This window comes from Prionailurus bengalensis, chromosome E1 (genome assembly GCF_016509475.1).
Source record: "Prionailurus bengalensis isolate Pbe53 chromosome E1, Fcat_Pben_1.1_paternal_pri, whole genome shotgun sequence".
NCBI lineage: Eukaryota > Metazoa > Chordata > Mammalia > Carnivora > Felidae > Prionailurus > Prionailurus bengalensis.
In genome coordinates this window covers 42,949,294-42,971,964 of record NC_057347.1, presented here as the reverse complement: position 1 = coordinate 42,971,964, position 22,671 = coordinate 42,949,294, and the positions used below count along the sequence as shown (strand labels likewise).

The following is a 22,671-nucleotide window of genomic DNA, read 5'->3' as shown; positions in this document are numbered from 1 at the left end:
TTGCACCAACACCCCGGCCGCCTCCGCCTTCTGTCAATCTGTCCGCCTGGCAATCTCTGCTCTATAAACACCGACCGGAAATAGTGCCCATTTCTGGAAACAGGGCCTTGTTAGCCAATCGTTGCTAGGGGGCCGTATGACGGGGCGAGACGTCTCATTGGTTAGACTGGAGGAATGGGCGGGGCCAAAGGCGGAGGTGCGGCCAAAGCAAGGAGGCGCGAAGCAGGACAAATCTGCAGCCGCCGGGGGAGGCGTGGCCCCGGGGGCGGCCTGGAAGGCGGTGGAGGGGGGGAGGGGCCCGAGGCGGTGGCGGGGGGCGGGGCCCGAGGCCGGGGCGGGGCGACCGTGGTCCCGGAGCACAGCGGTCGGCGGCCGACGGCGGGAGACCGCGGGCGAGGGGAGCGCGACACTCGCTGGTTGGGGAGATCGGCGCTCAGCCGGTAGGTGACTGAACGGGATCCCGGGACCCCGAGCGGGGCGCCGAGGGAACGGCGGGGAAGAATCGCCCCACAGCCCGGGGTCGGGCCGCGACCTGGCCCGCCGCCCGGAATGGTGGGGGTCCGCGGCGCGGACGGTCGGATCCACTCGCGCGCGAGCCCCCGGCGGCCGGCCGCCGGCGCTCGCTTCCCACCACGCTGCCAGGGCCACGGTCGCACGCTGCGCTCGTCTCGCACCCCCGCAGGCCGCACGCTCGCCGAGAGCGCGCATAGGGGCGCCCTGCTTCCCCTTCCCCAACGCAACGCCCCCATTGCCCCCGCGCTCAGCCTCCCCTGCCGCCAAGCCCGCCCCTCCTACTCTTCTCCCTGGGTGCCCGCAGGGTGGGGGTTCGCCTCGGCTCGGGACGGAAGGTGGCGGATGCACAAGCGCCCCGGATCTGTGCGTCCTCTCACCTGCTGTGGCCGTGAAACCCTCGGCCTTCCCTTGGGAAGTTCTCGGGTCACACCCCGAAGCGGGGAGGAGGAGCGGAGCTTGCCCTTGGCCCCCGGTGGGGCAATGCTGGCCACTCTCGGCATCCTTTCTCACCCTGACCCTTCTGTGATTCTTTTGTCCGCTACGCTCAGGACTTTATCCGGGGGTCCCGTATAATGTTCCCATCTTGGAAGCCCACCAGGCACCAGGTGGAGAGAGGCCGCTTGTAGAGTGCAGTCTCACCTGCCCAGAAGCCTCCTTGGTGCTGGGCAACTTCAGAAGTGCTTCCCTCCTAAATAGAGTTAAAACTGTTGCTTTCGGTCTCGAACGGTGTGCTGGGGAAGTAGTGTGGGGAGCAGAGGATAAGCAGAGAAAAGGTACAGAAATCAGGGGTAGAAGTGGCAGGATTATTTTTAACTGGAGGCGGTGAACACCAGTGGCTTGATTAAGGAGCCTAAGCCAACGAAGTTAAACGGTGAGAAATGGGGCCCGCTACAGACGAGCAGTCTGAAGTTCATTCCAGGAAAAATGTTGAAAACCGCTTGACTAGAAACACAGTCTCTGAAAGATTAGAGGGAGATAGTATCTTAACATTAGTGATGTGTTTTGTACTTAGTGTCTTCATACCTGTAACCTCCATTTTCCTTCAGACATCTGCAGGAAGACATAGACGGTATTGTCCTGTTTCATAGGTGAGGCACCTGGGGCGGGTGGGGGTGGGTGGGTTGTAATATATTTTGCCTAATGCGTTCTAGCCAGGACTCAGGGTGAGAGGCCTGGGCCACTGGAGTCTTACCAGGGTTCCTTGCCCTGGACCAGGACCACATTATGGGACTTGGTTGCAGGAAGAAGGGAGAGGTCTGGCGTGGTATTTATGCTCTTGCCGTGAGAGGACAGGTGCTTGGCTTGCTTCCGATGTATTCGGATTTACTGTTGGTGTTTTTTAAGTGATGTCAAACTCAGTTCCTTGGGTGTGGTGATGCCAGACCTCTCTCTGACACCTTTAAGACATCCTCATTTATTTTGAAGGGTGTGGTGAACTTCTCAGAAGGTCTCAAAATAAAAGTAACTTCAGAAATACGGACCCAGGTGTATGTTCCAACACTTTTGTAAAATCAGACAGCAACAAGCTGCCAACCTTTAGATCATCGTCTGACTGCTTTCAGATTATAAGGAGCCATTCTGAAGGGGTTTTTTTGCCCCTGGTATTGTCTGTTAGGGTTTGTGGGAGCGGCACCACAGACAGAGACCCTGCCAAATGAGCCTTCATCTATTAAACAAAAATGTCTGGTTGGCCGTTTCGCCTCAACAGATGGAGGTTTGGTTCCTCATTTTGGTTCTCCTGTTGAACACTGACTCCTTTGTGATCTGCTTGGAGTGTTTATATATCATTTAATGTTGAGAAGCAGGCTGGGCCCTGATTGGTTGTCCAACTCCGGGCAACTGTTGTGATCCTTTTGGTTCATGATAACAGTTCATCCCGACCAAGGTCTGGTGAGAGATCTGTAGAGATGGGAAAGACAAAGCTTCATCCAGCATTGTTTTCTTCGTTGTTGGCACCCCCTTAAGAGGGCTCTATCACTTTGGCCTGTGAAGTCACTTTTCATTTCCTATTTTTTTTCCTGTCTCCGCGGACAGCACACGAGCTTTTCGAACAGGTCTGCCTGCCTTGATGAAGAGCTGACAGATTCATATCAGTTGGCTTGACAGATGTTCTTTCCGGGAGGATAGTTAAGAAACCGTGGAAGCAAATTCAGTCCTACGTGAAAAGTATAAGTCAGCTTGATACTCTCATAGGCAGCTTGTTTGTACCAAAGGCTTCCATCATCTCAAAGCTGTTTTTTTTTTTTTCCTGGCAAAAGGTTAAAATGCAACTAAAATTCTGCTTTCGTGATTAATAAGTCACTACCGCAGTTGTGTCTGATGCTTCCTGTTTGCCCCATTTTAGTATTTCAGTTAAACTGGAAACATCTGAGCACAATGGGCACTTTTGATGGCACCGGTGTGAAATTGGCGGGAAGGGAGACCATTCCACGTCCGTGGATTTGGGGAACTCGAAGGATAGGCCGGGCCCTCTGGCCTGTGCACACCACACCGCGACTCGCCCCGGAGGGAAAGGAGTGGAGGCCGGGCCCTCTCAAGGGGGTGGAGCGAGCGTTAGAAGCGATGCACGTGTGAAGGCTTATGCATTTACTTGGTGGTGCTGACTGAAATGTTGAAAGCAGTCGATCAGAAATAGAAGGCTAAACATAGGGCAACTTGGGTAGTAGAACATTTCAGTCGAGCTGAGTGAGACACCGACGGACGTTGGGCGGACGGTCGTTAGTTCGGGGCTTGTCTTCCACACCTGAGTGGCACTACGGAGAAAAGCCATTTTCCCTTCGGTGGCCTGTGTGTCCTTCTTTGTGTTCTAGTTGAACGGATCCTCCTCCCAGCTTGCTGTCTTGTGGCTTTTAATCGCTTATCCTCCTGATATAAATCCCTTAAAATTATATGGCATGAAGAGTAACGGCACGTTGTAGCCATTTTTTGGTACTTTTTTTATACTTCTACTTTGTCAAGAAAGGCAGGGCCGAAGATCAGGAAAGGGAAGCCTCCTAAGGAGAAATAGGGCACACAAGATTCTTCAGGAGAGCACCGTCATGCCCAGAAGCTAAACACACGTTTCTTTTTTTTTTTTTTTTTTTCATTTTTTTTTTTCAACGTTTATTTATTTTTGGGACAGAGAGAGACAGAGCATGAACGGGGGAGGGGCAGAGAGCGAGGGAGACACAGAATTGGAAACAGGCTCCAGCCTCTGAGCCATCAGCCCAGAGCCCGACGCGGGGCTCGAACTCACGGACCGCGAGATGGTGACCTGGCTCAAGTCGGACGCTTAACCGACTGCGCCACCCAGGCGCCCCTAAACACACGTTTCTTAACATCTGTTTCACTGCTTTTTCTACTAACTTACTCATGAAAGGATAAGTTGGGTTCCCCCCCCCCCCCAAACATGCCAATTTTGAATGTGACTCCACCGGGGTAGGGTAGCTGCTGTGTTTCTCTGTTTATGCTAAAACAGTAATGAGTGTCGTTGACAGCGATCGAGTGGCATTGGTTATTCACAATTGCTCGTTACTAAAAGGCTGACTGAGGACTAGCACGTTCTCTGGACGAGTCTACTTGTCTTCATTTTGCAGATGGCAGAAATTAGGGCCGAGTGGTCAGGTGATTTGGCCCGAGCAATAGAGCAAGTCTGGTGGTGTCTCCGGGGTCAAATGTGGGGGTTGGGGCTGTCATGTCAGACAGACCTGGGTCAGGTCCAGCTCTGCCACGGTCTGCCCGTGTGACTCAGGCAAATCACTTCGCTTCTCCAAGCATTGGGTGCCTCATCTATACGTGGGATCAGAAATACTTCACGGGGTTGTTTTGAGTAAAAAATGACAGCATCTGTGCAAAGTGCTGAGCTCCGTGCCTGGCACATAATAAGCCGCAGGACACAGTGGCTTAGCAGTAGTGGTAGCTGCCTTTTCTTCTGGAAGATGATGTCAAGAAGGGTCAGACTGCCTGACAGGGCAGAGTCATTTTCTCAGTAGGACCTCCGGGGGATGTTTCTTCTGGGCAGAGGTTTTAGCTGTCACGTTCTCCCCATCTTATACTAGATACTGTCCTCACCGCCCTCCAAAGGAGCCTACAGAGGCCCAGGCTCTGCCCAATCAGAGTGGGGGATCCTAGACCTAGGCCAGCCTCGGCCCTCCCAGGACTCTGAGCCAGAAGCAGGGCTGGGCCTTTCTTTCTAGGCCTCCCTTGTGTCCCCCATGTGGTGCAGCGGGTCCCCGCCTTAACTCTGGAGATGAAAAGTAGGAAAATGCTGTATAGAACATAAGTCAACAAGGACTTGTTCTTTGTTTGAGGGACCCAGAGGGAAATTTTGGTTCTGAAGAAAGAGGGCGCCTGGGTTGGGTCAGTCGGTTAAGCGTCCAACTCTTGGTTTCGGCTCATGATCCCACGGTTGGTGAGATCGAGCCCCGTGTCCGGCTCTGCACTGACATCTTGGAGCCTGCTTGGGATTCTCTCTCTCTCTCCCTCTCTGTCTCTGCCCCTCCCCGGTTCATGCTTTTTCTCCCTCTCGAAATAAATAAATATTTAAAGAATGAGAAGTCACCCAAGGTGGAAAAAAGTTTCACGTTACATTTTAAATTCTTTTTTCCTCTTCTTGATACAAAAAAAAAATATAGGCTCCCACCAGGCTGACGTTCCCTTTAAATAACATTTTGTTTTCTCTTGGGGAAGCTGCCTTCATGGCCAGAGTCATTTCTAAAGTGAACCTAGTTTTTAGAAAAAATAGATCACCGGATGTCAAGCCTCATGTGGAGCTCAGTTCAGATGAAAATGAAACCAGCAGGCCCGGAGTGGTAGCCCCACACTTGACTTCAGGCCGGAGGTGAGAGGCAGCGTGTCTGGACCCGGCTCACTAACTGGTCGGCCCCACAGAGTGCATTTGATAGGTGCCTTAGTCATTTTCCAGGCAGCTTTGCTTAGGTGAGCAGAGCACTTTCTCCAGAAGGTGAGTCACCCGTGCAGGGGTGTAGGTGACAGGCGACTTATTCCCCGGCACAGTCGCAGAGGAAGTCTTGAGCAGACCTTGTCAGAGGAGCTCTCTGCCACGGGGCACCTGGCCGGCTCCATCGGAAGAGCGTGCGACTCTCGATCTTGGGGTCATGAGTTCGAGCCCCTCGTTGGGTGTAGAGATTACTAAAAAAAAAAAAAAGTGTGTGTGTGTATATATATATATATATATATATATATATATATATATATACTTTATAAAAGAAGAGACAGCTCTTTGTCAGAAATCACTTTCATTTCAGCAGAAGGGCTTTGGAGGCAGGGGTTGGAGCCAAGGCTTGCCAACCGACAGATAGATGGATCCCCTGACTGGGGGGGGGGGGGGGGGGGTCATGTGAACAAGGCACAGAGCCCAGATCAGCAGTGTCACTGCACTCCTGAGTCCAGCCACCTTGAGGGTGGAAAATGGCCCACTTCCAGTGACAGTCAGCAAAGAAGCTGGAGGGGAGCTTTGGCTCCAGGGAGCTGGGAAACCCCTTGGCAAAGAGCAGAGAGATGCAAACCATACTTTGGTGTGAAAGACCTTTTGGGGAACCCTTTTCTACCTGCCTCTCTTTTTGCCACCTGAGTTGGAAGGCTCTAAAGAGCTGCGGTGATCAAGAAGGCTAGATTCAACCCTGGACTTCAGAACACTGTCATTCCAAGCCCACCGCCACCTCAGTTGTCGACACTTCCGGGACCAGCGTTTGGGCCCAGAAAGAAGGAGCAGAGGAAAGTCCTGAGACACCCCTGCCAGCCAGTTTCTGGTTCCTATGGCTTCTGTTCACCCTGTCAGCACTAAGGCCATGACCACGTATCCATCAAGACAAGATTTGTTCAGACTCTCTGTTCTAGACCAGTGTGGTTGGTGTTCAGCTTGACTGCTGATCAGGGACATCTGTAGGCAATGTCCACGGTTAGCCTCAAAGTGGCCTTGACTTTATTGGAGCCTTCGGGGGGGAAAACTAGTATTACCTTGCAAGTGGTCACAGACTCCACCTCAGCCCCATCTGCACACCCCATCAATCTGAACTAGCCAGCCCTCACTTCAGGCAGGCATGGCTAAGTGACCTTTAGGCCTCAACCACTGTGTCAAGAAAGAGCTATTAGAATTACAGCCTAGAAATGATCATTATCATTTACATTCTCCCCTATTTTTCTTTATTTAAAAAAAAAATGATTTTTATTTTTATTTATTCATTTGGAGAAAGAGAGAGCAAGCGACCGGGGGCGGGGGGCGGGGTGCAGAGAGAGAACTCCAAGCAGGCTTCTCGCTGTCAGCACGGAGCCTGATGTGGGGCTCCAACCCGTGAACCGCGAGATCATGAGCTGAGCTGAAACCGAGAGTCAGATGCGTAACCGACAGAGCCATCCAGGCACCCCTCCCCTATTTTTCTTAAGGTTTATTTATTTATTTTTGACAGAGAGAAAGCACGCAAGCAGGGGAGGGGCGGAGAGAGAGAATCCCAAGCAGGCTCTGTACTGTCAGCTTAGAGCCCGATTCGGGGCCCCAGCTCACGAACTGGGAGATCACGACCTGATCCAAAACCAAGAGTCGGACACTTAACCGACTGAGCCACCCGGGCGCCCTACATTCTCCCCCGTTTTACAGAAGAGAAAACTGTGGCCCAAGGAAGCAGAGTTGCCTAAGGCCACACGGCCAGTTAATGGCAGTATCTGAACTAAAGCCCAGGCTCTTTTCACGATGCTGTGCTGCGACCACGGAACAGAGGAACTGCCCCCGGGGTAGGTTTTGTACTTTTTCACTAGTTCCTCCTTTATTCCCCCACCTTGGCCCTGTGCCTCTCAGCCTTTCTGCAAGCTCTGCCAGACCTGGGAGGGGTGGAGCCAGAACAGCAGCTGCTGTGGGTCTAAGAAAAAGTCAACAGAAAGCTATTCATTTGATACTCTCTTATACCACGAAGTTTGTGTAACCAAAAGGAGGTCAAGGTTGATAAGAAAATACAAGTCTGGGCAGGGTTACCCGGAAGTCTCAAAGGTTGCTTGCACCTTTAAGGTACCTTCCTACCTCCCCAAGCAGTATCTTACCCAAAGTGGGTGGTGTTCAGTTACTATTAATGACTGATTGCGAGGGGACAAAGCCATGGGGCACCAAGAAGCCCTTCTGTATCTTTCCGCCGTGAAGAAGAGACATGTCGCCCGTGGCATGCAGGTGGCCGGGAAAGCCAGAGCAGTCGGATGTCATTCCAGCTGGATGCCTCCAGCAACTCTCAGCAAAGAAGCTCTTCCTCATGGGCAGAGCATGATGTCGGATCGGGATGGTGGCCCCTGTAAGTGCAAAGAGCCGTTGTGTCTGCGATTAACCACCCACCTGATGCTCTCATTGATGTGTCCTTTTACTGGGCCAGAATTTGCCAGTACTCCTAGGTCTGCTGGTCAATACCAGGGATGACCTGGGGTGGGAGGGGTAGGAGGAAAGGGGGCCTTACCCAGCCTCAGATGAGGATGTCATTGCCAGTTAAGATTAGAAATGGACTTCTTTGGCCCAAGAAGCGAGGTGGATGAACCAGGCTTCTTGAGCCCATGCTCAGTAGTCCCAGCTGGTAGGTGCTGTACTTTGAGAGGCAGGAATAGCTTTACAGAGATAAATGTAAAAGGCGGAGATTTGTGTACGTACTACCTCCTAGCCAGCATATGTGCACACATCAGAGCCCAGATGGATATTGTCTAGTTCAGAAGGGTCACCTTCTCAAAGACTTGGACATCATTGGGTCTCAAGGTCAGCATTTAGGAAAGGGGACAAGGGCGGCTCAGGACCCAGCTTGCATGACACCTCCTTGTACCCCCGTATAGTCAGAATACAGGCACCGTGCTGGGGCACCGGAGTGGCTCAGTCGGTTAAGCGTCCGACTTCAGCTCAGGTCACGATCTCACAGTTCGTGGCTTCGAGCCCCTGCGTCGGGCTCCGTGCTGACAGCTCGGAGCCTGGAGCCCGTTTCGGATTCTGTGTCTCCCTCTCTCTCTGCCCCTCCCCTGCTCGTACTCTGTCTCTCTCTCTCTCTCTCTCTCTCTTAAAAATAAATAAACATTAAAAACTTTTAAAGAAAAAAAGAAAGAATATAAGCACCGTGCTGTGACCCCTGGTATAGGGAGCTGTCTCTGCCCCTTCCGGCTCACCGAATGAATGGCCGGTCTGGACACTCAGACACTAGGCTGGCCAGACTCTTGGAGCCGAGGCACCAGGTTATTCTTCAGGAGCGCATCAGTCACCCTTTCGGTGAGTGCTTGCCAAGAATGTCACGGTTGTAGGCTCTGGCAGGTACTAGAATATAGAAACGAGGATAACTGAGGTGCTGCCCTCGAGGAGCTCACTGTGGTGGGGACGGGGCGGGAGGAGACAGACCTTGCAGGTGCTAAATAATGAACCGTGACTGAGGAGGCTGGAGAGGAGCCAGCAAGACGTGGTGGCCCGGGGACCCTCCTTGTCCTGCGGGGCCCGGTACGGTCACACACACAGCTCCTCGGAGGCAAGGAGCACCGCCTCCTATTCTGCAGGTGTCCGGATGGGAACACCCTCAGCATTTCTCATCTTGGGCTCTTGTACCACTTGTCAGCCTGGAAAAGGAGCTTGAGAACAATCTGGAAACCTCAGCACTCTGGGAGAAAGGAGCATAGTTGCAGAGGCGTATGGCAGTCAGGAGAAACGTGTGCTTGCACATGGCTCAGAGCAGAAGCAGACCACAGCGAGCCAGCCATTAAAGACGTGGCTGACTTCTCCCAGCCTTCCAGGCTGGAATAGAGAAGGCGGTGACACAGTGACCGATCCCATGTGCTTGGTGCCACTCCGACACAGGTTCGTAGGCAGATGGTTCAAAGCCTGACCCATGACAGTGCTTCTTAATAACCAAGTTCAGCATTCCAGAAAAGCCTTTCCAGGGTTACGACGGTGAAAGCCTCGTGAGGGCAAGGACCTTGTCTGTCTTGGCCACCGTGGCATCTTTTGGCCAGCACAGCACCTGGAGAATGGGAACCACTGGCTAAGTATTTGCGGTCAAGTGAATGTACAAGAGTAGCATCCATATTCCTCCTTCTAGGCCCTGACGGCCTGAGAGAGCCACAGGCTATTCGCGGTTTCCCCTCCTTTACCGAGGATTACTCTGAGAGCCTCTGGAATATTCCCCGTTATCCCACAGGTCCCAAGCCTTTCTTCCCTTCCCAGGGGAGGGCAAGAATGTGACTGTATTATAAAGGGCTGTATTATACAGGGACGCGTCAAAGTCACCTTTGCTGCTCATGTCCTCAAGTCGTCCCTCAGGCCAGTCGGCCAAAGGGTATGGTATGGCAGCATCTGAAATGAAGCCATGGGCAGGGTTCCACTGCCGCGGTGTTTCCTTCCATTAACCCCCGCGCGTTGGAAGTCTTCTGTGGAAAGCCGAGTTGTTTGGGTTTCTTGTTTATTCTAAGGTTCCTCAAACTAGTTCCTCAATTTCAAAACCAGTCACCAGTGACTACAACGAACTTGGAGCCTCCTCCCTTACAGGGAGGCTGAGCCTGTCTTTCTCCATCTGCTCTGAATTACAGGTAGACCCTGCTCGAAGCCAGTGCCACTTGGGAAAACCAGAGACAAACCCAGAGAGGAGGGGAATAAGTGGTTGTATTTCAGTGGGATTAACCGTAGCCCAGGGAACTGCTCCCTTGCTCAGAATCCAATTCAAAAGGTTAAACAAGGAGAGCTGTTTTTCACAACCAAATGTTGCTTGTAATGATGACCTCAAGGCTTGGCAAGATCCAGAAGTGCATTTTGACTCATCAAAAGAAAGCTGATTGTGTTTGGCATGATTCTGGTGTCGGGGGCAGTTTATGGCACTGTAATCTTTGGAAATTGATCATTACCGAATGGTATCCCCTGCAGGCCCCCTTAATCAAAATGTTTAAAAATACACAAAATACCCCCACAGAACACACTTGAAATTTTTTTTACACAACATACATTAAAAATTCCTTGCCACTTTAGTGTATAAAATGAGGCATGCGTGTGGTTGGGTTTTTTTTTTTTTTTCCCCTTCACTACTACTCCCCTCCCCCAACGTTCTCCTGCATACCAATTCCATAATTGTCTGTGTGGGTCAGTGAGGCCCCAGTGGCATCTTCGACCCGCCATTGGCTCTCCTCCTGCAAAGGATTCAAAAGTTGAATTGAGGGGCGCCTGGGTGGCGCAGTCGGTTAAGCGTCCGACTTCAGCCAGGTCATGATCTCGCGGCCCGTGAGTTCGAGCCCCGCGTCGGGCTCTGGGCTGATGGCTCAGAGCCTGGAGCCTGTTTCCGATTCTGTGTCTCCCTCTCTCTCTGCCCCTCCCCGTTCATGCTCTGTCTCTCTCTCTGTCCCAAAAATAAATAAATGTTGAAAAAAAAAATTTTAAAAAAAAAAGTTGAATTGAAAATGCCATCGTAACACTTCTTTTAAAGCGTCTACAATGCTCTTTATCAGGGGCCTGGAGGACAAGGTACTGGCCATGTTTATGAAGACGGTAGCTGTTAAGAAAAAAACAACCTAGGGGCACCTGGGTGGCTCATTGGGTTAAGTGATCCACTCTTGATTTTTTGGCTCAGGTCAGGGCCCCTCCCTGGGGTTTGCTTGAGATTCTCTTTCCTGCTCCCTCTGTCCCCGACCCCCCTTCAACAACAACCACAAAAATAACCAAACAACCAAACCAATAACAACAACCAAAGCGAAATAGCCTGGAGCCAGGTTTTCTCAAATGAATGGCTGGAGCACCTGGGTGGCTCAGTCGCTTGATTTTGGCTCAGGTCACGATCTCACGGTTCGTGGGTTCGAGCCCCGCGTCTGGCTCTGTGCTGAGAGCACAGAGCCTGCTTGAGATTCTCTCCCTCTCCCTGTCTCTCTCTTTCTCTCTCTTTGTCTCTCTGTCAATAAATAAACATTTAAAAACATAAAGTGAATAGCAGATATGAACTTTGTCATAGAATGGGTCCTTGTGACGGGCCCAGGTATGTATTAGCTGATAACTGTGCTGGGCGTGGGTGGGCTAGGGAACGAACACAAGCCTGCCACGTGTCTTGCTAGGAGTCTTCACTCCCCATCGCCGTTTCAAGTGTCTTTTTTCCAGAACGTCGGCCAACTGCGTTTATGCTCCCTAATTGAGATGCTTCCTCCTGGGTCAGTCCCTGGGTTTCTCACTAACAGACCTTTGGCTTGTGGCTGCTTCTGGGTGGGGGGGTCTCAATTCTTTTTTTTTTTTTTTTTAATGTTTATTTATTTTTGAGATAGAGACAGAGCATGAACAGGGGAGGGTCAGAGAGAGAGGGAGACACAGAACCTGAAGCAGGCTCCAGGCTCTGAGCTGTCAGCACAGAGCCCGACGCGGGGCTCGAACTCACGGACCGTGAGGTCATGACCTGAGCCGAAGTCGGCCGCTTAACCGACTGAGCCACCCAGGCGCCCCCCAATTCTTAAAGTTTAGATCATTTGAAAACAGGGCATCATGGTTAAGAGTATGTACTTTTTGACATAAGAGTCTTGTGTGCAAATCCCGCTTCTGCCACTTCCTTGCAGAGTAGCCTTACACTGATCTCTTGACCCCCTGAGCCTCAGTGTCTTCCCCCACATAAAGGGGACAACATTAGCGCCTTGTTCACAGCATTACTGTGAGGGCCCAAGAAATAGTACGTGCGTTACCTGATAGGTAGCATGCAATAATAGCTGCCATTATTATTTTTATTATTATTGACAACCGGCGTGTAATTAATGTGTATACACATAGCAGCAGCTTGTTGAAGACACTCTTGAAGATGTCCACAGGACGGCTAATTTCAGCGTGAGCTGCCCAGGAATTCTGGGTCCAGGGTTCATTACGCACCGCCCACAGCTCGTTCCTTAGTGTATTCAGAGCTGAGGCACGGCCAGCAAAGAAAGAAGCTGGAAGGCACGTTTCGAATGCACTTCAAAGAACATCCCCCTAGTGGGTTGGCCTTTCCTGGCTGACTGCTTCTGCCCTGTGGTCTCAGGATTCTCCCCTCCTATTCTGACAGCGTCTGTTCCAGACCTTCCTCCTGATACTAAGGCTGCTGGCTAGAGGCTTTGCAAGGTAGATTTCAGCGCTGCAGAGGCAAGGGCTTTCAGACAACTGGTACTTCCAGGCCCAGAAGGGCCTGCTCATCTTGGGACAGCTTCCTTCCGACTGGAGGCTTTGCTCACGTTTATAGAGCACCTGCTTATTCCAGGCACAGTATTGGGCATTTAGAGATTGCTTCTTGCGTTTGATTGGCCTGTAAAATCCTGTTGTTTGAGCATCCCTGTTTTACAGATGAGACATCCGAGTCTCAGAGTAAGTGATCTGCACCTGGTCACACACCAGAGTGGTAGAGGCTCCAGTTCAAACTCGGATCTTTTGACTCCAAGGCCATCCTGTTAATGTAGCTAAGATGGCCGTCCTCAGGATTATTAAGTGATACCTTGGAATAAATGACCTCCAAAGGCCCTCTGATCCCAAGATCGTTGTGTGATTGCTTTGTCATTTATTTATCCAGCCATCCATTCTCACCAACTAGATTATAAGCACCTTGAAGGCAGGGATAGCATCTTTCTAGTAAATAGCTGATATAACGTTTGGGAACCCACCTGTCCCGGACTGATCGATGCTGCCTACTTTTCTGACACATAGAAATGAGAAAAGAGCAAGCCCACGATGAAAAGGGTCACCCAGAAATTTCAGCCCCAGATATCTACCACCCAGAATTAACCTATACAAGTGCACAAAGAAGTAAATAAACGGTTGCAGGGGGAGTGGTTTTGTTTTTCGGTTTTTGGGTTTTTTGTGGTATTACTTACAAGAGTGAAAAGTTGGGAACGATGTGCAAGTCCATCCATAGAGGAACAGATGAAGAAATGGTGGTATATTTATACCATAGAATCTTATGGAACCGTTAAAAAAAATGAGAGAGGGGCGCCTGGGTGGCTCAGTCGGTTGAGCGTCCGACTTCAGCTCAGGTCATCATGATCTCACAGCTCGTGAGTTCGAGCCCTGCGTCGGGCTCTGTGCTGACAGCTCAGAAGCCTGGAGTCTGCTTCAGATTCTGTGCCTCCCTCTCTCTCTGCCCCAACCCACTTGCATTCTGTCTCTGTCTCTCTCAAAAATAAACACCAAAAAAAATTTTTTTTAAAAATGAGCGAGATCTAACATACACTGAAATGTAACAGTATCCATAATCTATTGTTAAGTGAAAGATGTGACTTGTACAATATTATGTATGTAGGGGCGCCTGGGTGGCTCAGTCAGTCAAGCATCCGACTTTGGCTCAGGTCATAATCTCACAGTTGTGGGTTCGAGCCCCACATCAGGCTCCGTGCTGACAGCTCAGAGCCTGGACCCTGGTTTGGATTCTGTCTCCCTCTCTCTCTTCCCCTCCCCCAGCTCACGCTCTGTCTCTCAAAAATTAATAAACGTTAAAAAAAATTAGAATATTGTGTATGTATAAGCCTGTGTTTCTTTCAAAACCAGTCCCAAACTCTATGTTTGTACATGAATGCTAATGGACCTAGAAGGATTTATACCAAATTTAAGGGTTTCTTACATTGTAGGGAGGAGGCAATGGGGCAAAGCTTGCTTTCTTGCTTTCTTGCCTTCTTCCTTTCTTTCTCTATATACTTGGTATGGTTGACATTTTCACAGTGAACAAGTATTACTTTTGTATTTGAAAACAAAATATAGATTAAAAAAAAAAAAGAAACCAGGTCAGATATTACATCAGGAAGGTAGGAGAGATTAGCCAGAACAACTTGCCTTCTTTGGGTTTCCCAGACTGAGCCCACCCCTCAGGTCCCACCCTTGACGTAAGCAGGGAAGGAGGGGCTGGTGGCTTTCTGTCTGGTCCAGGGCCGCTGTGTGTCCCCTTGTCTGTGGGGCCACTTGTGCGCACAAGTGTTTCTTCCACCCAGCACTAACACAGCCTCAGCTTCTGCAACGCTTGTCTCCCATGACTATAAATAAAAGCAGGGAAGCAGGGGTCATCGGAGCTGAGGACGGCTGACAGGGCCACCTTCTACTGCTTGAGTCATAACTGATAAAATCCACAGTCCCCAGCGGGAAACAAGAAAGAGAGAAGAATGAAAACCAAAACCAGAAGGACGGGCTTGCCCATCTCCAGCCTTCGGTGTTAGTAGCCGTGCTCCCAGAACTCACTGACCGACCACCGAGATTCTGGTGAGGTTTCCACTGGGGGCAGGAGGCAGCCATCACGTATTTATGAAGTCCCCCTCACAAACATGGGCCAGAATGCCTCTTAAATTCTTATCCCATACCAAGAGACCCTTTTCTAGTCATAGCTTGTTTTTGTTATACAAAGTAATAACTCCCCAGAGGACATCTCTGGTGGGACATACAAGAAACCACTAACTGGGATCCCCTCAGAGGGACGGGGGAAGGGTGAGAAGGACTTACACTTGTCACTGTATATCTTTTCTGTTTCGTTTTTTTTTTTTTTTAATGACTTGGAAACATTATCTGTTAAAAAAATGAAAACACAGGGGCGCCTGCTGGCTCCGTCGGTTAAGCGTCCAACTCTTGGTTTCAGCTCAGGTCATGGTCTCACAGTTTGTGAGTTCTGTGCCCTGCTTGGGGTCTCTCTCTCTCTCTCTCTCTCTCTCTCTGTCCCTCCCCCACTCACTCTCTCTGTCTCTCTTGAAATAAATAACTTAAAAAAAATTTTTTAATTAAAAAAAATGAAAACAGAAAAGTAATACATGATTGTTGAAAAAAAGTGGAAAAATTAAAAAAGTTGAAAAAAAATCAAAACACCACTAAACCCCAAGAGAGAGCTGTTGCCGCGTGTCTATGCTAAGTGTCTGCATTTTCATAAAGGTTGATGTAATACGCAGACGGACACATGCTAGGCGGGGTCATACTTTAGATATAATTCTGAATCCTTTCCCTGTTACTTCTGTGTTCCATTGGCATCTTTCCATATAGTTAAAAACTATTTGTAAACATTATTAATGGCCCCACCATCATTTATTTAATAATTATTCTCCCCCTGTCATTAGACCCTTTTGTTCCAGTTTTATCATAAAACACCCTGAGCGTCTCTGATTTGGCACCTTTTTCCATATTTCTGTTTGCTCCATACCTAGACACAATTCTCTGAGTTGTGCGCATGAGAAATGGCTGTCGTCTCTTGGTGTAAGGGTTTCTCATTTCCAGAGTGTTTCATCTGCATTATTTCATTTGATGAGTAAAGAGTGTGAGAGTGTGGGGCGCCTGGGTGGCTCAGTGGGTTAATCATCCAACTCCTGATTTCTGCCCAGGTCATGATCTCACAGTTTCGTGGGTTCGAGCCCCGCATCAGGCCCACGCCAAGCCTGCTTGGGATTTTCCCTCTCTCCCTCTCTCTCTGCCCCTGCCCTGCTTGCACTGTCTCTGTCTCTCTCAAAATAAATAAACTGAAAAAAAAAAAGAAGAAGAAGAAGAAGGTGAGGGTGTGGTTAAGGGCCAGGGAGATGGTGAGGAGAGCCGGTGCCATAAGCAGTCGGAAATGGAGATCGTTAGTGCGATAAAACCGTTGGGAGGGACTTCCTGGAGGCATAAGTCGCGAGCTTGGTGCGTGAAGGAAAAGCAGGATGTCCAGGGTGACCCACACAAGGACATAACACACACAGGGACCTGTCGATTTGAGTCCCATGCAAGTGGGGTGTGGAGAGACCAGACTGGCCAGAGCCAAACCCTGTGTTTTTAGGGAGATAGCGGTCAGACAGATTATGGACCACAGAATTGACACTGGGCCCAGAAGCCGTGCCCAGCCAACAGATATCTCTGAACCTGAGGTTATGTTAAGGATGTGATGTTTTGAGATTAGCTTGGGATGGGAGGAGGTCTGGGAGAAGCTGGAAGTGAACAGACACGAGGTGGTTGCCTCGACCACCTGAAGGGGCCTACGGACCGCAATGTGTCTGCACGTGTGGGGCCAGCCGGCGTCGGCGGCCGTGTAGTGGCAGTCGGGGGACAGTCAGAAATTTCATTCCATACATTGTGTTTACCCCGGCAGTTTGACCCGTGGCCTTGGCGAGACCGAGGTTTTGCGGGCATGTCAGGTTTTTATTTTACAATTGATCGGTGAGATTTTAATGATTGATGTGCGTTCACGTTTCCTGTCCTCCTTAATGGGAAACGCTTAGGCGGAAACTGCCCTCCTGGGAAGCAGGCCTCAAGCTGGCGCGTGAGGCCGGTTTGGAGATTCCTCCGGCTGAGTCTCAACTCAGAGTGCTCCTTCCTCCTTCCTCAGACGTGTCTCTAGGTCCCAGAGCTGGCTCAGCCTCTCGGCCTGAGGGAGGGAGTTAAGCCAGCCTCCCCCAGGCCTGCGGCTTTAAATGCTGTCAGCCCTGGCGGGAGATAGGGTGCTGGGAGGTGGGGGGGGGGGGGGGGGTTCTGTCCTGAGCGCGCAGTTTACATTTAAACGCCCACGTCCACCCCCCTCCCCACCCCCACCCCCGTCTGCCCCTACCCCTACCCTGTAGGTTCTTCCATCTTCTGGAACTCTGCCTCTGAATTCTACCCCTCTGGCTAAGAATTAACCCCTGCAGTTGCATCGGGACCAAACACATTTCCGTGATCTGGTACCCAGACCCCATCTGCAAACTCCTCTCTTGGGGCTCCCGGGCCTCAGCTTTGCCCACCGGCAACTTTGAGCTGTTTGAGGCTCCTTCGAGACTCACCTCAACTTTTGCCATTCCCTCCACCTGCAATACCTTCTCCTTTTTTCTTGGGCAACTGTTGCTCGCCCCTTGAGATGTAGCCCGAGGGCTTTAGGAAGCCCCTCCTGACACACACCAGGCTGGGCCAGGTGCCCCTCCGCGTGTCCCCATTACATCTGCTGTGTGTCTGTGTGGGTCATTGCGTGACCATATTGTATTGGAATTTTCTTTCTTTCTTTTTTTCATTTTTTAAAATGTTTTTATTTATTTTTGAGAGAGAAAGAGAGTAAGAGTGCGAGCAGGTGAGGAGCAGAGGGAGAGGGAGATACAGACTCCGAAGCAGGCTCCAAGCTCCGAGCCGTCAGCACAGAGCCCGACGTGGGGCTCGAGCCCCTGAACCGTGAGATCATGACCTGTGCCACTGACTGAGCCACCCAGGCGCCCCTAAACATTTTTTTTTTAATGCCATTGTTAATTTAATTGACCCACGTGTCATACGGATTCCTGCATCTTCCATTGTTTCTTGTATCTCATTTCTCTGGCTTACGTTTCTGCTTGCCAACGCACATCCCTCGGGGACTATTTCAGTGAAGGTAGCGCCATCTTTCCTGGAATTCTTGTTTCCACGTGTACGTATTTATGTGGGGGTTTTGTTGTGGTTGTTTTAAGAAAATGAAATGGCCTGTTACAACTAATCCGGTTGAAAGTCCTGACATCCCGGTGGTGTAACTCGACTAGAACTCTGTCCAGCGTATTGCTGATTCCGCCTTTACCGGAGATCCCTCATTTTTGGCTCTTGTGCTTCCTGCCTACCCAGGCTAAGAAATTATTGTGAACAGTGGGCCAACCCTGTGAGTAAAATAGAAGCAGGAATAGACACATGGGTAAAATCCTGCTCAGTTCCTTGATATTCCAGGTACTTCTGCCAACAAGTTTGTTTTTTTTTTTTATGTTTATTTATTTTTGAGAGAGAGAGAGAGCAGAGGAGGGGTAGAGAGAGGGGGAAAGAGAGAATCCCAAGCAGGCCCCTTGATGTCAGCACGGAGCTGGACACGGGGCTCGATCTCAAGAACCGTGAGAGGGGCACCTGGGTGGCTCAGTTGGTTAAGCGTCCGACTTCGGCCCAGGTCATGATCTCACGGTCTATAAGTTTGAGCCCTGTGTCGGGCTCTGTGCTGACGGCTCGGAGCCTGGAGCCTGCTTGGGATTCTGTGTTTCCCTCTCTCTCTGCCCCTCCCCTCCTCTCTCTCTCTCTCTCTCTCTCTCTCTCAAAAATAAATAAACACTTAAAAAAAATTTTTTTTAAGAACCGTGAGATGGTGACCTGAGCTGAAATCAGGAGTCAGATGCTTAAACAACTGAGCCACCCAGGCAGTGGCTCGGCTTTTGTTCTAGAATGGAACTGGGAATACTTAGGTCCTAGGGGAAGGGGGCAGAAAGCTTGAGCCCTAACCCCATGGTAGATGCTCTAGTTGTGTAAATTGGGCCTCATTTGTTTCCATAGGCAGCTTATCTCTTAGAGCCTTAACTTCTTCGTCTATAAAATGGGAATAATGGCACCAACGTTGCAAGGTTCCTGTGAGGTTCCTCAATAAAGGAGACAAAGCACATAGTACAGGCCCTGGCATTTAGGGGACACTCACTGAACGCTTGTGGGGTGAATGCAGGTGCTTCATTGAGGGGATCGGTTATAAAGGATGGGTGAGGGCCAGAGGGATAGTAATAAAGGAAGAAGGTATTGTCTACTAGAGCAAAGGTATTGTCAGAGTGAGCAAAGGAAAAGAAACAGAGGCTTACCCATTGCTGCTGCGCTCAGGCAAGTGAAAGAGACAGATTGGCTGGGACAGAGGCTGGGGGTAGGGGAGGTTAGGGAGAGCGGGCAGGGGGAGCCGGGGCTGAGTGCACATGGGGATCTCTGGATCTGCCAGGCCAGATGGCTGTTTTTGCCAGGCCTGCTCACGCTGCCTTGCGCTTGACCTTGGTTCCCCTTCCTGCACAGCCCCTCATTCTTGATAGGCAGAGGCCAGCCCAGTGCGGCCTAGTGGCCAGGCAAGCTGAAGGCTCAAAAGAGGAAGCATCAGAATAAGATTGGTTTTCAACTAATATCTTATGAAGGAAGTTGAGTCATTCTGCTTCTGCTATGTGTCCCCTCTGGGCATTCAGAAGAGGATAAGTTTGTACTTCCAGATGAAATAGTCATGACAGGGATTTGCCCCGGTCTGCCCTGGTCCCGCAGTGGACATTTCCAAGATGACCCTACGAAACGGAGATTTTTATTTCCCTTTTATATACAGAGAACCGAGGCTCAGTGCGTTGAATGCCTCAGCTACGGCTGGAAACGTTGACTCTATGATGCCAACACGGAGAAGTCCCGTTGTCTCAGTGATGGCATTTGTGAGCCAGGCGCAGGGCAAGAAAACGAACTCTGATCCAACATCTTCTGTGGGCCGGGCAGACCGCCTGGCGTGTCATGTACGCTACCTCACCTGGTTCTCAAAACAAGTCGGGAGCAGCTACCAGAAGAATCTGGGTGGTCTGCTCAAGGTTGAACATGCAGGCTTGGAGACAGCCACGTGGGTCCAGCCCCACCTCTGCAGCTTGTAGCTGTGCGGCTGTTCTGGCAGGCCACTGACCTTCTCCAAGCCTCGGTCTTCACATCTGAAAATGAGGTCGATAAGGGTAGGTGCTTAGTGAATATCGACAGTGTTGATTCCGAATCGGTCATCCTGCCCTCCAACGATCCTGACGAATCAGTTGCGTCTGGTTGGGGAACAAATCTAGTTGGGGAACTAGAAGGAACCTTGGAAGATTTCCTAGGTCACTGGCTTTCAAGCTTTCTTCCTCAGAAGAGAGGACCTCGGCTTCCACGGAAATCCTGGGTGGATGAGAGAAAGCTGACCATGGGGGGCTCCCGCCCGCCTTCTTTAGCGAGCACCTCTTTCTTAATGTGAGCCACGTTATCATTTGCACGCTTTTAGCTCTTTTATATATTGGGCATTGAGCTAGGATTTCATTTGACAAAAATGGTCTCACTGCCTTTTTTTTTTTTTTTTTTTTTTTTTTAAGTTGCCAAAGCTAGAACTCCTATCCTCTAGTTCCTAGTCTGGTGTTTTTACTGTACTCACTAAAAGAGGGAACTGAAATATGATACATTTTAGAAAGGTTATCATCACTGAAGATCAAATTAAAGCATATTTTCGGACCTTCCAGTTAATCGGCAATTCATTTAGTCTAAACCCCTGTCCCAGGATCCCAGGAAGAGAAATTTTGCTGTTGGAGAAAACATTACTATCCTAGCCTTAAATAAGAACTGTCTGTTAGGACTTTCTGCAGTGATGGCGATGTTCTCTGTCTGCACTGTCCAATATGATAACTAGTGTGACTGAGGAACTGAGTTTAAAATGTGATTGAATTTCAGTTGATTTAAATGTAGAGAGCCACATGTGGCTGCCATTTTGGACGGCACAGCCTTACAGTATAGAGCAGGGGTCAGATGGCAGTCTCTGGCCCCTTGGCATCAGAATCACCCAGAGAACTTGTCACAAGTACAGATTCTGGGCTTAACGCCCAGCAACTGATTCAGTGTGTCTGGGGCGAGTGCATTTTAAAACTCATCGGGCCATTCTAACTTGCAGTCGGGTAGGAAACCGCTGTGTTTTTGAGCTCTTCCGTGACACGAAGAGCAATGCCAAAATCAGGCATTAACCCTGGTCTTGATCTTCTGGAGAGACTATGGTAACCTTCTGGGGAACGTCAGACCCTTAAAAATTATGATGGGAGCTGTGGACCTCTTCTCTGGAAAAATACAAACTGCATGTAGTTTCTGTGGTTCACAGACCATCCTGAAGCTGTCCTTGAAGCCACATTAAGAATTCCCCAACTCGGCTGGGGCGCCTGGGTGGCTCAGTCGGTTAAGCAGCCAACTTCAGCTCAGGTCATAATCTCACAGGTCGTGGGTTTGAGCCCCGCGTCGGGTCTGATACTGAATAAATTCCACACCTTTCTTTCCCTTTTTGTTCGTAGCCTTGTCAGTGAGCTGAGTGGGTGTGGCTATCGCCAGGGCCCACATCTTCAGCCCTGCGAGAGAGCAGAGGGGCAGAATGCATTTGAGCCCTGAGTGGAGCTGGGAAGGGCGTCCAGACTGAGTAATGGATCAGGATTTTGACACGCCTTCAAAGGCAGAGGCGCAGCTGGCCCCCACTCAGTCTTCACCCCACAAGCTGCGGGAGAGAGAAGGGGCAAGGCTGTAGGGCAGCGGTCCGGGGCAACAAGCCCAGGGCTGGAAATGCCACCCGGCCAGCAGTCCCAGGCTTCATGAGAACCCCGGTTTTTTGTAGGCCAGGCCCCTTACAGAAGTGGGGAAGGAGACGGGGGAGGGGGGGCAGCAAGCGTGTGTGAATGTGTCGGAGACCTGCCGTCAGGCCAGAGTATCCTGAGAATAGCTTCTTGAACTTGGAGGCTGTCAGCGAGGGTCTGAGTCACGGTCACATGGCACAGGAGAAGCCGTACAGCTCCCAGGCCGTGATTTTGTGGCCCTGGGAGGTGAGGGTCAGCCTGTTTTCCCGTGCCCTTCACAGGTTCGGCTGCCAGCTGCTGGGTTAGTTTCTCAACGGCCTGCTTGTTCCTCTCTCTGCCTGCCAGGCTGTGGGATGAGTCATCAGGGAACTGCAGAGGAGGCCCTTAGCCCGGCTGCCTCAGCCTTATCTTCTCTGGGCCTGGGGAGCCCAGCATGCTCATGGAGGGGGATCAGAGCCCCTGGCCAGCGGCCCAGCTAACCCCCAAGGTGAAAGGACGGCTCCTGGGGGAGAGGGGCCACCCCCCAGCCTCTCTGGAGGGCTCTAGCTCACGATGAGCCATGTCAGACAGAGACAGCCCCGTGAGCCCAACGCAGCCAGTTCTCAAATAGCTGGGTGCCCCTGCAGCAACCACTGACAGCTTGGTCTCATTTGTCTCACTCCTCAGATGGAACTTTCTCTTTATCCCTGGTGCCCGGGATCATCCTGTCTCTGAAGGTCATCCTCCGATTCCCCCATTCAGCCAACATCGATCGTCTCGTCTGTGCCCCGCCGTGCTATACTCTGAGGGCACCATTCCTGCCCTCAGGAGCCTTCTGACCAGGCAGGGCCATGAGTTTCCCCCTTGAGTTTGCCTGTAGCGCAGGAGACTTGGGGAGGGGGCAGTACAGCCTGGAGCTGGAAGTTCCAGGCTGTGGTCCTGCAGTGCCACACGAGGCTGGGTGACCTGGGGCGAGTCTCCGCCTGGTTTGCATCAGTTTCTTCAAGTGAGAATGAGATTAAAGCACTGCTGAGGTCCCTGCAGGCACACCTCTAGTGGTGTTAGGTCCGGAGGGCTTGGGGTTCGTTTTTTGTTTGTTCGTTTGAATGTTTGTTTGTTTGTTTGTTTGTTTGTTTATTCTTGAGAGACAGAGCATGAGCAAGGGAGGGGCAGAGAGGGAGGGAGACACAGCATCTGAAGCAGGTTCCAGGCTCCGAGCTGTCAGCACAGAGCCCG

At 50.7% G+C, this 22,671-nt stretch overlaps 1 protein-coding gene across 1 annotated transcript in view; it reads left to right on the top strand.

Moving 5' to 3' along the window:
- The first annotated feature begins 318 nt into the window (after nt 1–318).
- The window catches only part of MAP3K14 (mitogen-activated protein kinase kinase kinase 14), a 44,447-nt gene continuing 22,094 nt past the window's right edge, over nt 319–22,671 (top strand). Inside the window, exon 1 of the mRNA XM_043584798.1 lies at nt 319–440. The gene's annotated coding sequence lies outside the window, so the exon portion shown is untranslated. The remainder of the gene's footprint in view (nt 441–22,671) is intronic.